The 16,863-nt window shown below is 42.6% G+C and overlaps 1 protein-coding gene across 3 annotated transcripts in view; it reads right to left on the bottom strand.

Annotated features, from left to right (window-relative positions):
- The window catches only part of PCDH11X (protocadherin 11 X-linked), a 797,150-nt gene that overhangs the window by 776,116 nt on the left and 4,171 nt on the right, over positions 1–16,863 (bottom strand). The gene's annotated exons all lie outside the window — the stretch shown is intronic.

The raw sequence follows: 16,863 nt of genomic DNA, 5'->3' as shown, positions 1-16,863 counted from the left end.
GTAACCTAAAACCTTGAAGTTTTGCTAAGTTAAGAAGATATACTTTGTGCTTAGTGAGAGATTGTGCTGTAAAGCTCATGGTTACAGAAATTATAAAATGTGTTCATAAATTTGTTAATCTAAAGAATGTCAGTGTACCAGTTTACAATAGCCTACTTCTCAGTGTTCACTAAAAATTAAGGTTCCTAATGGTTTTAAGTTCTAATTAATACTACTTAAACTAATAAGGAAAACATTTCTGTATGCTAAAAGATGTATCTTTTAATAAGAGAAGGTATATGAAATGGAAATTTGTTCTGCATGTTGAAGAATCAGTCTTTTGATAAAAGAAAGTAACTTTGTTCTAAAGTACAGCTGTTTATTTAAAGAGGGAGAACTCTGAATGTAAAAGGAAGTTGTAGAAAGTTTGTGGAAGAATTGATATGGTCATGCTATATAAAATTAAAGTAAATGATTCTCGATATCAAGTACACAGCAAAATTAGAATTTTGTTTTAAGTCAAAAAGACAACGTTTTCCTAACTGAGAATCTGCTCTTAATGTTGAAAGATTGCAAAGCATTCTCTAATTGTTTTATCAAAGCAGTTTCTCATGCTTAAAGTCTCAATGAGTTGTTGAAGTATTTAAGAAAATTAGATCTTAATATTAAAAGGACTAAAAGCTAAGCTTTGCTAACAACTGTGTAACCTTTATTTGCCTTTGAGGTATTTTGTTGTCATTCTGATTAAATAGATAATCATTGCTTCATGGCAACCTATGATCTTATTTAAGCAAGTGCCAAAAAAAAAATCAAATGCAAAAAAATGCTTTTACCTCTAGTTAACTCTGCTATTTTTCCAGAGGGCCACTGGAACATGTCAGAGGAATTTTTTTCTCATTTGGGAAGGTATTTGGCTAAGTTGGCTTATTTATCTGATATATATAATTACCTGGAAAGCACTTTCAAAGGGAATGATGCTAAACTTTGTTACTGAATGTTCTGTGGTACAGAAATATCCAAATTTCCTTACATCAACTGTCTTATAGTAAGCTCTCTTCAGATCTTTAGCCATTGTCATTTGTAAGTCTTTTGTCATTTACAGTCACTGTTTTATTACTCCTAAACTAGTAAAGAACTAGATTTCAGCAGAACAGGTATTGGTTACAAAGGATTAAGTACACTAAGGAAGATGATTTTGTGGCTTTCTGTTTCAAATGTTGCTGATAAAGTGTTTTAAGGTTTTTCTCTTAAGCTGACAACAGTTAAGAAAATGAGAATACCTCTGTAAGCAAAATTGAAACTGTAACACTGGAGGCACCAGGGGAAGGGGTGAGCCTGCTGGACAAGCTCAGGCCTCACCAAACAAGGCAAAGAGACCAACAGGATCCAGTCTGACAACATTCCAGAGCCTGATCAGATAACATTCCTAACTAGAGCCCTTCCCCCAAGCTAGAAGATTAGTGGTAACTTTCCAGTACCTGGCTAAAGGCCAATGAGAGACCCCCCACATACCCTAGGCAAGCCAATCCTCGTGCCACTGTATACCTTTGATCTCCCTCCCCCTGCCTTCTTTAGTAACTTGCTGCCTGCCCTGCTGAGCATGACTTCCCTGGCCTGTGATATCCAGACAGGGGAACATCACCCAGGAATTGCATTCAAATAAACTACCTGGCCGTTTGTTGCCTCTCTTCACCTGTTTATTTCAGCTAGAATTTATCTTACATTTGGTGCCAAAATCCCGGGAAGGAGCGTGAGTGCAGGGCCCTGACTGGCCACCCGTGGCCCTGCCCCCTCCTTCCCTGATCCAGGACCTCAACCTGCTCTCTGCTGTGTGGACCATTTTCCAGTGAGCCCCTCAGTTTCCCCCCATCTATTTCCCTTCCTAACTCCGTTTCACCTGGTCCATTCAAAATCATAGCTACGTCCAGGTCGGGGCATCCGGCCCCTGGGCATCGAGCCCACCCTCTGCAGGCATCTGGCCCTGCGGTGTGGGAGACGTACCCAACCCAGGCCCCAAGATGTCTGTGGTCATCTGGCCCACCCCTGGACCTGCGGTGTGGGAGACATCCCTCACCCAGGCTCCCAGGATGTCTCCCATGACTTGGTGCACTTGGGACGCTGGGCTCTCCTCTCTGTGGGATTAGTTGGGGAGTGATGCAGACATGGGGAACCAGCCCTCAAAAGCAGAGGCCCAGACCCTGTTGTGGTGTCTCATTTCTAATTTGGCTACTCTATATTTGTCCTGGGACGTTCGCAAACAGAAGCTGGTCTTCCTTTGCTCTCAGGATTGGCCTCAGTATCCCTTGGACAACCAATCTCGCTGGCCCCCTGAGGGAACTTTTGATTTTGGTCTCCTCACCAACTTAACTAATTATTGCCATTGGAGCGGAAAGTGGAGTGAAATCCCATATGTGCAGGCTTTTTGGACTCTGCGCACTTGCCCAGATTTGTGTTAAGTGTACTCTTTCCCAAGTTTTGTTAGCCCAAGGCCTCCACCAAAGACAGCCAATCTCTACCCCTCCTATTACTGGGAGGCTCTTCTCTGACAGACTTGGTGGAGGATCTCGGCTATCTGTCTTCCTGATCCTCCAGGCCTACCATGGGGGCCAGCTCCCTTCCTCAATGTATCTCTCCTCCATCTTGTTCTCCTTCTCTTCTGGTTTCTCCACCACCTTGTTCTCCTTCTCTTCTGGTTTCTCCACCATCTCGTTCTCCTTCTCTTCCGGTTTCTCTGCCATCTTGTTCTCCTTCTCTTCCGGTTTCTCTGCCATCTTGTTCTCCTTCTCTTCCAGTTTCTCCACACCTTGTTCCCCTTCTCTTCCAGTCGTGCCACCATCTTGCTCCACAGGTGCTGACTCCACTTCGGATAAAACAGATAAAACTCCCCCATACCCCAGACCCCTGCCTTCAAGCTCTGGATCGATTCCCAAGTTGTATCCCCCATTGCCAACGTCACCCCCTCCATCCCCTCCTTCGAACCCACTGCTGTCTTACTTGCCATGGCTGGCGCCCAAATGGCCTAGCCCTCCTGTAACCCGCTCTAAGTCACAGAGGTCTCAAGCTTACGTGATGGCTCCTCTGAGGGAGGTAGCGGGGGCTGAAGAGGTAGTGCAGGTTCATGTTCCTTTTTCTCTGGCAGACTTATCCGAAGTAGAACAGTGATCGGGGTCCTTTTCCTCCAACCCTGTAATGTTCACTAAGCAGTTTAAATATCTCACTCGAGCTTACAAACTCACCTGGTACAATGTGCATGTAGTCCTCCAGTCCACTCTAACCCCAGAGGAATATGACCGTGTCATGGCAGCAGCACAGCACTGTGCCAATGAAGCTCATGCCACAGATGAGTGGGAACCTATGGGTAGGGAAGCTATTCCTCTACAGGAACCCATGTGGGACTATAATATTCCAGAGGGTGAGGCTTGCTGGGATCACATGGTTCGCTACTTATTGGCAGGTATGAACTCAACCGCCCAAAAGGCTATCAATTATGATAAGCTTTGAAAGATTACCCAGAAGCCTGACGAAAACCCATCAGAATTTCTCAAGTGCCTAAAAGAAACTCTAGGAGCTTTTACTAAAATTGACCCTGCCTTAACATTAGGTTCCTCTCTCCTAGCCATGCATTTTATAACTCAGTCAGCTCCCAACATCAGATGCAAGCTTAAAAAGGCTGAGGATGGTCCCCAGACCCCTCTAGGAGACCTGGTAGATATAGCATTTAAAGTTTTTCATGCCCGAGAGGACGAGAGCGAGAGGTCAGCTGCCCGAATGGCAGAACAGACTCGCACCATAACAGCTGCTCTACAGCCGACTCATGGAGATTGTCAGTGTGTCCCTGAAGATCGACTCAAACCTCTGGGCCCTTGCTTTCAGTGTGGTGAAGAAGGGCACTGGGCATGGACGTGCCCCAACCAACCACACAGACTGAACAGATCGTGCCCCAGCTGTGGTAAGCAAGGTCATTGGAAAGTAGACTGTCCACTCAGGGGTGGTCCTCCTCTGGCGGCAGAGCCCCGTGGGGGGTGGATGCCCTCAAAAGACTACCCTTCAGACCTGCTGGGCATCCTCAAAGACTGAAGACGCCTGGACTCGGACACCCCAATCACCCTCGCTGAGCCCAGCGCCAAGCTGTGGGTAGCGGGTAAGCCCATCTCCTTCTTGGTGGATACAGGGGCTAAACTCTGTTCTCCCCTACTTTAAAGGGCCTTTGAACCCTGCTAAAGTCTCCGTAGTTGGGATTATGGGAACCCTCTCCAAGCCTTTAGAGACGGGCCCAGTGGCCTGCACCTTCCAAGGCATCCTGTTTACCCATTCCTTTCTAGTCATGCCTTCCTGTCCTACCCCTCTGTTAAGACTGGATTTGCTCTATAAGTTAGGAGCCTCTATTTCCCTCCCACCTTTTAAATGCTTACAGGACACCAGAAACTCCCTCATTGCTTTGGTTGGCGAAGGAGAGTTAGACAACGGTAACCTGAGTCTCCCGACTTCCTGGACTGCTGTCAATCTTGTCATGTAGGACATCTCCACCCCTGTGGTGGCAACTCACCACACCCTCATTTTAATACGCCTTAAAGACCCATCCTGCTTCCCTTCTCAGCCACAATTTCCTATTTTGCAGGCTCATCAAAGGGGACTACAGCCTATTGTTAATCGTTTACTCTCACAGGGGCTTTTAGTACCGACTAACTCTCCAGGCAAGACTCCCATCTTGCCAGTAAGAAAGCCTTCTGGAGCGAGGTGTCATTCAAGACCTCTGAATAATTAACGAGGCTGTTATTCCCTTACACCCAGTAGTGCCTAACACATACTCTTCTGTCTCAGGTCCCTTCCGGTACCTCTCATTTTACTGTACTGGACCTTAAAGATGCCTTTTTCACTATACCTCTCCACTCAGACTCGCAGCCGCTATTTGCCTTTACATGGGAAGACCCTGACACTGTGTCGATCTAGACAATTGACCTGGACAGCTTTACCTCAAGGTTTTAGAAATAGCCCCCATCTTTTTGGACAGGCCCTGGCAGAGGACCTCTCGCAACATTCAATGGGTGAGAGTACTCTCCCCCAATACATGGATGATCTTTTACTTTGCAGCCCCTCAAAAGAGGCCTCAGTCCTGGACACCACATCCCTTCTTAATTTCCTGGCAGACATGGGATACAGGGTATCCCGTGCCAAAGCACAGCTGTCTCTACCTCAGGTTACATACCCTGGGCTAACTCTAACTCCCACCACTAAAGCCCTGACGGCAGACTGAGAAGCTGCGATTAAAGCTCTCCTGCCACCTACTTCAGGAGCTGAGATATTATCCTTTCTAGGATTGGTGGGGTTTTTCAGACACTGGTTGCCTAACTTTGCCCTTCTGGCCAGACCGCTTTATGTGGTTGCCACAGAGACTCCTACTGGGCCGCTGACTTCACCCACTGAGGTGGCTTCTGCTTTCAATCAGTTGTGGGATGTGTTGCTTTCATCCCCCCCATTGATGCTCCCTGACTTAAGCCCTTTACTGTATACACAGCAGAGAGGGCAGGAGTGGCAACTGGAGTGCTGGCACAGCCAGTGGGGCCGGGGTACTGTCCCATTGCCTTTCTCTCCAAACAGTTAGATACCACTGTCAGGGGGTGGCAACCTTGCCTCTGAGCCCTGTCAGCTGAAGGATGTCTGGCCCCAGAAGCCCTGAAATTAACCCTCCAACAGCCCATTACTGTGTATTCCCCACACCGGTTACAAGATCTTTTGAATCATAAATCCCTGGCCTCCTTGAGTCCTTCAAGAGTATAGGAATTCCACCTCCTGTTTATTGAACATCAACAGGTAACCCTACAAGTCTCTCCACCCCTTAACCTAGCCTCCTTGCTTCCTGTCAGTGATCAGGTGGATCAGCCCACTCATTCCCATGTAGAAATTGTAGAGGCTCTTAGAAAACCTAGAGAGGGCCTACAAGACATGCCCCTTAAGGACACTGACTTGACCTTTCTTGTAGACACAAGCTCGGTGAAGGGGAGTGACAGGGTACAAATGGCGGCCTAGGCAGTGGTGACTCTGTCATAGGTGATAGAAACAAGCCTACTCCCATCTGGGACCACCTCCCAGAAAGCTGAATTAGTAGCTCTTGCATGGGCATTACAGCTGGCAGCTGGGAAGAGGGCCTCAATTTATACTGACTCTAAATATGCCTTCCTAATTACACACACTCATGCTGTGATTTGGAAAGAAAGGGGCTTCCTTACCACTAAGGGAACCCCGATCATCAATGGTAGGGCTATCAGACACTGCTACAGGCCCTACAGGACCCCAAAGAAGTGGCCATCATGCATTGTAAGGGACATCAGACTGGAAACGATCCAGTAAGTAGAGGTAATGCGTTGGCAGACGCCACGGCCCGAAAATTAACATCCGGGTCTGGGCAACCCTCTGTGCTGTTTCTTTCCCCCTCTCTATTGCTCCAATACCCAATGACAAATGGCGACTGCTTCTACATCAAAGGGGGCCATTGGGAGATCAGGGATGGATATATCTCAGAGGACAAATTGCCCTCCCCCAAGCCAAAGGCAGAGATATCATATCCAAAATTCATCAGTTTCTACACATTGGGCCGGAAGCCATGCACCAGTTTCTCTCCCCCACATTTGCCCCTTATGGTCTCCGCAAGGCTATAGATCAGGTGCACCAAGCCTGCACTACTTGTCATCACATCTCGTCTCAAGGTGATCTGAAGATCCGGATGGCCCTCCACCAGATGAGAGGAACCATCCCCGGACAGGACTGGCAGGTCAATTTCACCCACATGCCTAAGCATAAAAAGCTCCAGTATTTACTAGTTCTGGTTGATACCTTTTCAGGGTGGATTGAAGCCTTTCCCACCAGCCAAGAAACAGCTTCGGTAGTGGCACAGATATTGGTGGCATATGTCATCCCCCGCTTTGGCCTGCCTGCATCACTACAGTCAGACAACGGGCCTGCTTTTGTCTCTCGGTCACTCAGCTAGCAGCTGAGGCTCTTAATATTACCTGGAACCTCCATATACCCTACCACCCCCAATCATCAGGTAAGGTAGAAAGGGCTAACGGTCTCTTAAAGGACCAACTAACTAAGCTGTCTCTAGAGGTAAAGCTCTCATGGCCCGATCTTCTCCCCATCGCTCCCACTTGGCTGCATGCTGCCCTCCGGGGACTGGCTGGACTAAGCGCATTTGAGCTGATGTATGGCAGGCCCTTCTTACTAAACACAGGCCTGCCCGCTATCTCTCCTCCTTTGGCCTCCTACCTTCCTTACTTTACACTGTCGAGACATCTTCTTAGAGAACACGCAGACCAGCTCCTACCCCAACCTACGTCATCCAGCAACCTAGGAGACATAGTGATCCTTCAGCCAGGAGACAAGGTACTCCTAAGAGAACTCCAGCCAAAATCTCTCCAACCCCACTGGACAGGGCCTTATAAAGTAATCCTCACTATGCCCTCAGCAGTCAAACTACATGGGCATTCCTCCTGGTATCACCTTTCTAGGCTCAAATGGGCACCCAGACATGATGATTGGCTGTCTTGTGAGGTGGGTCCTCTTAAGCTGCGGGTTAGTCATGTCAAGTACAACCAGCCAGATGAATAGCCCGGTGGTCTCCAGGCAGACATGTATGGGGGATGTCATCCTGAATTAGACACATGTAGAGTTCATGCAGTAGAAAAACAGCAAGAGGAGTCCCTGACAACATATTCTTCAAAATACAAGATAAGCTATACATTACCATTAGTGACCCATGGGATCCACACTGGGAAAAAGGAGTACAGGGCAAGCTATACGATAGTTACCAATGGTCCCCACAGGGCACAGTATACATCAAGAGGGAATGGAGCACTGTAAATCCCACTCTTAAAGAAGTTCTAAACACCCAGTCACAGGTATCAACAGGCACTAAAACAGAAGATTCAGTCGGACCCCTATCTCCACTCTCTACGACCAGCAGGAGCACCACTTTCCTGGGCTGGAGTCATTAGAGAAACAGTGCAGTTTCTTAATGCTTCACATATCCTCAGCAATGTGTCCAATTGTTTCCTCTGTGCCTTCCTCCACCACCACCCAGCAGCGACAGTTCCTGTTAGTTTTTTCTAGGTTCAACCAGTAAACTCCTCTGAAAAACACTGCGGCCTCCTTTTAAGCAAGGTACCGATGTTGAAAACGAGCCTTAAGCCTGAAGCTTGGTCCAGGGCCACCAGACAATGGTGCGAAGAACCATTGTCCCCACTGACCTGCTACCTGACCCAGTGTTCTACCATCTCGGAATTGTTGATGGGAAGACAATGCTGATGATGGGTAACTGTAGATACTCCAATCTCCCTTCAAGGGGGCAGGTTCTTCTGGTGCAATAATACGCTTACCCAGTGCATCAACAGCACCACGGTAGGACCCTGCTTTTCGGTGCTGCTGGTGCCCCAACTAACATTGTACAGCAAACCTAAGGTAAGACAGGCACTAGACGAATGGTCTATATATCAAAACACTGGACAGAAGAGGGCGGTTTTTCTACCTGTGCTAGTGGGAGTGAGCCTAGTTACTGCAGTGGCTGTGGCCACCACAGGGGCAGGAGCATTAGGCCATAGCTTAGTCAGCTCTCAGGGTCTAGCAAGTCAATTGGCGGCATTAGACGATGGAGTGAGCCTAACCTTGGAAGAAATCTCGACCTCCCTTATTTCCCTCCAGTGACAACTTACTTCCCTTGCCCAGGTCACCCATCAAAATCGGCGGACCTTAGATCTGCTTACTGCAGAAAAGGGCAGAACCTGTATTTTCTTGCAGGAACAATGCTGCTACTATATCAATGAGTCTGGGGTTGTAGAATAAAGCATAAAAAAACTACAAGAACTACAAAAAGACCTCCACAAAATACGAGTACCTGAAGGCGGCCCTTATGGGTGGCTTCAGTCCATAATGGCCTGGCTAATGCCTCTGCTAGGCCCCTTAATAACAGTTTGTGGTTTACTCTTAATTGCCCCATGTGTTTCCAAGTTCCTTCAACAGTGCATGGAAGAAATTTCACATATAAAAGTTAATCAACAGTTGCTGCACAAGTACTTGCCCCTCCCGACTGAGCCTCCTCAGCCATCAACCAGCCTTAAACCGCCCCCCCCATGATGCCCCTTGTCAGCTGGAAGTAGCCAGATCGAGTCATCACCCATTATGATCAAAAGGCTGCAATGTAAAGCTGGAGGCACCAGGGGAAGGGGTGAGCCTGCTGGACAAGCTCAGGCCTCACCAAACAAGGCAAAGAGACCAACAGGTTCTGGTCTGACAACATTCCAGAGCCTGATCAGATAACATTCCTAACTAGAGCCCTTCCCCCAAGCTAGAAGATTAGTGGTAACTTTCCAGTACCTGGCTAAAGGCCAATGAGAGACCCCCACGTACCCTAGGTGAGCCAATCCTTGTGCCACTGCATGCCTTTGCTCTCCCTCCCACTGCCTTCTTTAAAAACTTGCTGCCTGCCCTGCTGAGCGTGACTTCCCTGGCCTGTGATATCCAGGCAGGGGAACATCACCCGGGAATCGCATTCAAATAAACTACCTGGCCCTTTGTTGCCTCTCTTCGCCTGCTTATTTTGGCTAGAATTTCTTACAGAAACTTTTATCTTTCTCTCTACTTGATCCCTCCAGAACTCTCAGTGACTATTTTTATATTTCATGGCAGTATGTTTATTTGCATACGTTCAATAAGAATCTGCTTTCCTTGTAAGAAGACCAATTAAAAACAATGGTTAAATTACGAAGGCTTTAACTGGAATGTTATACCTGAGAGACACGTTTGTAAATTCAGATACGAACAGATAGCTTTAAGGAACTAAGGTTGACTTTATAAAGCCAACAAAGCCCCTTGGAAGAACTGGCCTGGTACCTTGCTTAGAGGGTTCCCAGCAGCCTTACCAGGTGAGTAAGGAAGGTCACTTTCTGGCAGGGTTCGCAGGAACCTCAGGAATGTCTTGGGAACCTCGAGAGGAATTCACACAAATCTATAGTTACTGCAGGCAAAACTGATGGCAAGTCTGGCTTGGCTTTCTGTCTATGAGAGGCCTTTAAAAGTCCAATCTGAAATTTCTTATAAAAAGTTCCAGCAAAGCACCTTCAAAAAAGCCTATGTAATCAATTGCTCTTCTTGATGCACTTATGCAAATAATCAAGACAAGTGTTAATTATTTTCTTAATCTGGTTACTTCTAATAAAAATGAGGGTTATTTTAGAGAAAAGTATTGTTCTAATAATGCAGCCTTATCTACACTAAATCCTAATAGTAGTCATTGGAACATAGACTAGATCCAGAATTCTAGTTTCTCCCAAATATCTGACTATGAATTCTCCAATGTTTTAGTTTTTTCTTATCATTTCAATTAAAGTTTTATTATTTCTAGTCCTCATATTCAGCCATGCATTCTTAATCTTACCAAGTTGATCCAAAATGAAAAATTCAACTCCAGATGTTTCTACTTAACCTAATAATAAATTTGTTCTATCTTGCCTAGAAGCCATAAAACAATAGAAATGGAACCCAAGATAGATGCGCCCATCTCCTGAGGCCTCTTGACCCAGCACTGACGAAGACCTAACTGCACCCTTCACTGCGTCCCTCTCAGCATGAAGCAGCCAGAGTGGTCATTGCCCTCTTTCCCCAGCAGCAGCTAGGGTTTCTGTCTGTAAAGGGAGGAATGAGACAGGGATTGTGGGTGTAGTCAGAGTAGGGTGAGGGCCTCCAGGGGGGAAAGCAAGGCGGAATATTTACAGTCAAAGCAATGTAACAATGGGCAAAGAAGTACCCATTGAAACGTGTTAAGCATTATGCAAAGTTAAGGTCACACTAATTCTCTAGGGAAAGATACCAGACTAAGAATATGGACATCTTCAGAAAGATCACTTAAAGGTCAAAAGGCCAGGAACAACTTGACCTGGAATGTTTGAGTGTTCTGCAAGGGTATCTCAGCATAACCCATGACTTCACTGTAAAGAGCCCTAGCAGACAGACCATAACCCAGCCCACCTTGAGGGCAGGGCAGGTGGTACAAGTCCACACCTCTAAGCCTTTTTTTTGATGTTCTCGAAAAATTCTCAATTGCCTATAAAACCCCTAGACAACACACCACCACGGACTCTCTTGTCCTCTCCTGGTGTTAGCTGGGAGCTCTGTCCTCTCACTTTATCTCTAAATAAAAGCCTGTACTGTTGCTCTCCTACCTTGAGTGTTTATGAAGCTCATTCTTCAGCTTCCTGAAGAACCCCGTCATTAACATTACAAAATGGCTAGCATATACTTTAAGTGCTTTATCTGATGGATGTTAAAACGGAGTTAATGGGCTAAGTTGCAAGACAAGGGATTCCATAAAAATCGTGGAGCCTGAATGAAGACTAAAATACCAGTGTTAAACTGAGCAGTTTTTTCCTGATGTAGAGAAAGGCAGTGGAAATCCTATATGATGAAAATAAAGTTTCCACCTAAAAGTTTCATCTTGCTAGTTTATGTGTGTTTGTATGTATTTATCTATTCTTAAGCCTCTCTTAAAAATTTATTCACATGTTTTTGAAAAGTTTTTGATCCTATTAAACCTGCATACAACTATCAAATAACAGTTAAGGTATTCTAAATACACAGTATTAGATGTGAGAGAGGGAAGCTAGCCGGGGTAGTTTCAAAGAGGTTGCGTATTTCACACTAAACTGAAAAGCAGGCCATACCACCTAACACTGAGAGTGCTCTCCTCCACTTGCTTTCATTTTTAATTCCTTCGTTCCTTCTGCTGTAGAGTAAATAAATCAGCCTAAGGTTATTCAGGGAAGAAAAGAAAGCTTTCCTGTGGCATGTTTTGCTTACCTATGCCTGACCCATACCCGGCTAACAAGCACATACATCCCAACACGGGCAATAAGATCATGAATCAAAGAGAAAGAGACCATAGTTTAGAAAATTCACTTAAAATTTTTCCCAATTATATTTAAAACTTCAGGGAAATGCATTTTAAAAGCTTAGGGAGATTTGCATTTATAAAAATAAAGCCATCCCTCAAAGAATGTATATTTCTTGCTATCTTAAGTAAATAGGATTTCAAGTCATTTTTAAAGAGTTAATATATTTATATGTAATTTGATGCATTGATATTTTAGTCTATTCACTTGGTCTTCATGTCAAGACTTTATTTTGCATGTTTTATAACAATATGCATAATAAAGGTATTTTAAAAAAATAATCGAAATTCAAAACAAAGTGTGGATACCACAGTATTTTTTTATCCAAGTCAGACTGGGAAACTGACTCCAAAGAAATAAACTACCAAGTCTTGTACATATTTAGCCTTCTCATAAAGTACAAAACTATTAGTACATTTGAGAAAAGTAGGTAACAGGTAAGGCTGTGAAGTAAATTAATGCTATCATGCAATACCTTATGTGAATGAGCTCCTGTAGCACTCATTTCCAGTCTCTGAGACTTAGTTTCTTATCTGTCAAATGAAGGGATTGGACTAAATGATCTTTCTGGTCCTTTTGCTTTCAGACTTTATGAAACCTGGTCCATCTTTGGTGTGCTGTATAGTACCACTTGGCGCTCAATATTTGTTTAATGTGACTATTACTTTGTTTTTGCTCATTGTTTTTGCTGAATCAGAGTGTAAATTTCTCAAAACAGATACTCCCTTAAATTTCTTTAAGGGCCACCCTTCACAATCCAGTCCAACTCCCACATCTAAAGTATTGCAATGCTGGACAAGCAATAGGTTTTTAGTTATTGATGGTTAATGGATCAATGCAGTGAAATCAACAATATCTGCAGAGACAAAGGACAAGCAAAGAATGCTTTATATGTCTACTGCTTTTTATAAGAAGTCATATAGTTTTTTTTAATTGGAAAGAGCCTTCATATAATTTAAAATTTCTTCATTTTACTACTGAGAAAACTACTCCAGGGAGATGAAGTTATTTATGGAAGATCATTCTCTGGATACCAATAAACTATAAATCATAAAATACCATGTGTTCGCACAATTTAAATAAATGTTCTGCTTTCACTTCCCATACCAAAAACCATGGGATAAAGTAGTTAATAATCCTGAAGACAACAAACAATCATTTGCATATTGGGAGCTTAATGTCCTTTTGATGATACAAAACTGCATGCAGTTGATTCCCAAAGACATGTTGCTCCAAAAATGGCATGTCAGAAGAAAATCACTACTTAAAAATCATTGTCAAATATTCTTTAAACTAAACTCTACATAATAATACAGATAGATGTCCTAAAAGAAAAAATGAATTAGGCTATAACACTAAATATTTGCCACCTTAAGTAAACAAACTTATGCATTGTCATTATGACGGGTCATAATGTGAATTATTCCTATAAATAAAACAGAGGAAGTAAGGGAGCATCTGTAAGCACGTACAGTTAAGTTTCAACAGTCCTCCTATTTTGTCGTGTAATTTTTATAGAGTTAGGGTACAAAGACTCTAAATAGGAGGAGAATATGACACAAGTAGCCAGTTAATTGATAAACCTTTTTAAATGTACTTGATACTTAAAAGATACTTTTTAAAAGTATCTTTGTCTTTGAGATTTTTATTTTGTAATCCAAGAAGCTGCGTTTTTTAGCTTTTCACATTTAGAACTTTGAGAAAATATATTCAAAGAAATGATACGCAATGTGGGGGTTTTGAGAAAAGCCCTGGTTTTGAGACTGAAAACCAACAATCTTGTATAGGTGTCCCCTCTAACTGGAAAGCCATAGAGATCTGACTTCACCTGTCTCAACTTCAGTTTCCCTATTGAAAAAATAGGTATAATCACACATTCTTTTCCTACTGTTTTTCATGAGGCTAAAATGATATTATTTATTTTTAAAATTATATAAAATATAGGATACTATAGAAATTAAAGGCTGAAACAAGGTAAATTAAAACAAAAGTGTGGTACGAAATAATGTTTTGTTTTTGTTTCATATGACAGTAAACGAATTATAAAATCAGTACATATCTCAATTTGCATTCTACCCACTTAAAGATTTTAAAGAAATGAACTTCCACAGTTTAATTAATATCCATCAATAAATTGGTTTTATTATTTTTGTGCTACAAGATATGTTAGATTAATAAAACAGTTTTTATTGATGAAAGAAAAATCCTCTCCCAGGATATATCTCCTTAACCCCAACCCTTTTTGCTTTCCAAAGTCTACACATTAAAAATGAGCAGTTTAGGTGCAAAGATAAAATCATTTTTTCAGATCTGGGCCAGAAATGACAACTATAGCCATTGTCACTCTTAGTTTCAAAATTTATTATACTGATTCAATGCTTAACATATCAAAGACAATTAAAAGATCTGTTTAAATTCTTGATCAGTTGAGGATTTTTAGATTGCAGAAGATAATAAAAGCATTTATGATTTCTGCCAAGTCACTCTTCTAATTCAAAAACTGATCGAAAAACTCTTATTCAATTTTTTACTTTTTGATAATGAGAATGCAGTCTTTGTACAGATGTAACCAAATCTCAAGAGACACTTTTCACCCTAAAATAGCTTTTTTTATGTGATAAACCTGTGTGTTATAATTAATATTACACAGGGCATAAATCTTGAGGGATCATGGCATATAGTTTGTCTGATGTTTTCTCCTAAAAAAAGATGAACACATTTTAGGGATGATGCCTTTTTGAAGAACTTCTATTGAAGAATAATGCCATTTCAAATAAGATCAGATTAATCTCAAACCAGTCTGGAATATCAAGGCATCTTACCTAGTTTTCTTCATTCTGGATACTGAATGATCAATAAGTCTTCAGATAATAGAACTGTGCTCAGACAATGACATGTAATTTGGTATGTTATAAAGTCAATCCAAGTAAATGTACTTATATATTTTATTTTTCCCAAAGGTAAAATTTACATATGTCACTGCTGAAAGACTGTATTGTCTATTTTACAGCATACTCCTTCCCCAATTCCCGGTGATATTCAGCCCACCCCACTGCCTGTAGAGGTATGGATGGTCTGAGAATTATACTTTTTACACACACACACACACACACACACACAATAACTTTATAAGAATGCAGTAAAAAACATGGGTTGCTTTGCCTCTGAAGATTGGCATGGTAACTGTGTGTATTGGTAAGAATATGCTTTGGCCTGTGTGTGTGTTGGGAGGGTCTGTCCTAGGGGGATTCCCTCCCAAAATACTTAAATTTGAGCCACTGTAACAATCCCACAAAGCAAAAAGGAGAGAGGAATAAAAATAAGAAACTTTTACTGAAAGCATAAAAGGAATGACCTATGGGAAGAAAGATAACACCAGAAAGGATGGGATGTAGAGAAACAGTTTCAGGTGTGAGTGGTAAGAAATTCAGAAAAGTTGGGAATACTCCCCAATGTACAATATTTGAATCCCTAGTTGTTACCAAAAGAAAACAGACATTTGCAGGCATAATAAAAAAAGATATAACAAATCTGAGGAATTCCACTATACATCTTGTTTGAAATAAAACAGCAAAAGACACACACACAGGCAACAAGAAATTTTCTTCATAAGGAGAATTGACAAATCTGTGAGTCTGAAGTAGAAGTTCCTTGGTTCCATTTTTTTTTTAAGCTTCTCTGAAATCACTGAAGGAGAAGAAAATCAAAGGTGGCTAGAGGAGGAAGTAAAATGGAGATAAAGGAATGAGTGGAGAAAATTCCTAGGTAGTAATGCAGGGAAGAAACAGAAAGGGAAGAGGAGGAAGAATAGAGATAGAGGTGTTTGCCAGTGCCCAAGGGGAGGAAAAGGCCATGATTAAGGGAGATAATTGCTGGTACAAAGCTGAAGTGGGTTAGGGTGAGAGAGGTAATGCAGGAAGGTGTATGAAGAATGGAGTGCAGTAGGGATGCGTGTGCTTGCAGACGGTGGAGTTTGCTCTGATGGTGGAAGACTGAGAATTTGGGATGATGGGTGGGGAAGGTGAAATAAGTATAAAGATATAACTGGATTAGTGAATATGACTAAGACATTTTCTCCCCCAAAATATCACTCCTTTCTTTCTTAGTTCCACTGATTCACTTTAGGCCTTCTTTTCCAGGTGTTACAGTATATTTTTTACTTATTTGCCTCCCTCCACTCTCTATTACAGTGCATTAGTCTATTCAAATATTGATTTAAAGACAACAGAATTTTCCTATTGTGTGCCACCTGCTGCCCAATTTTCTCACCCTCTTTTGTTGTTTCTAACATATCTGATTGAAAAGTTTTCAAAGGTGGCCTGTGTCTACAAAAAACACACATACCTTTTAACTCCAGAGTGGGAAATAAGGCTCCTCATACCTTTCCTTAGTCTGTGTTGGGCTTTTCTAGGTCTACTTCCTGGCTAGCTACTGCCTAAGGATGCCTGTTTTTCAAAGGCAGGGACACCTTCATTAATCTTTTCTAAACCCCTTATCTAAAATTAATTCCTCCCTCCATTATGCTCAATTAGAGCATTTATCAGATTGTATCATAAATTTGTAGGAGTCTCCTGGCTCATAGAGGCCCAGGCCACGTTTTTATACTCTCTTTTGTATTCCTGGAGCCTAGCACATTGTCTGGCACAGTAGGTGACTAATTAATGTTTGTAGTTTCTTTGGTGAATAAATAAACATATGACAAGATTTATTGAAGCAAGATTATTGGAGAAGCAAGATTATTAGAGAAAATTAACTTCAAATATTCATCCCATGAATAATTTCCCTTCCCACTAATAGAAAATGTGGCAGCCATACATATTTCCTCAGTGTAGATCAAATCCAGTGGTTTACATAAAGTCTCCTTGTCTGTGTGCCTCCCTTTCCTTTTCCTAAGAACCTTATAAATCCTGGCTAAAGGCTGTTGACTGCTTGAACAGCGAAAAGGAAA

Source organism: Manis javanica, chromosome X, assembly GCF_040802235.1.
Source record: "Manis javanica isolate MJ-LG chromosome X, MJ_LKY, whole genome shotgun sequence".
Taxonomy (NCBI): Eukaryota; Metazoa; Chordata; class Mammalia; order Pholidota; family Manidae; genus Manis; species Manis javanica.
Note: the sequence above shows the minus strand (reverse complement) of the source record. Positions and strands in the feature narration are given on the sequence as shown.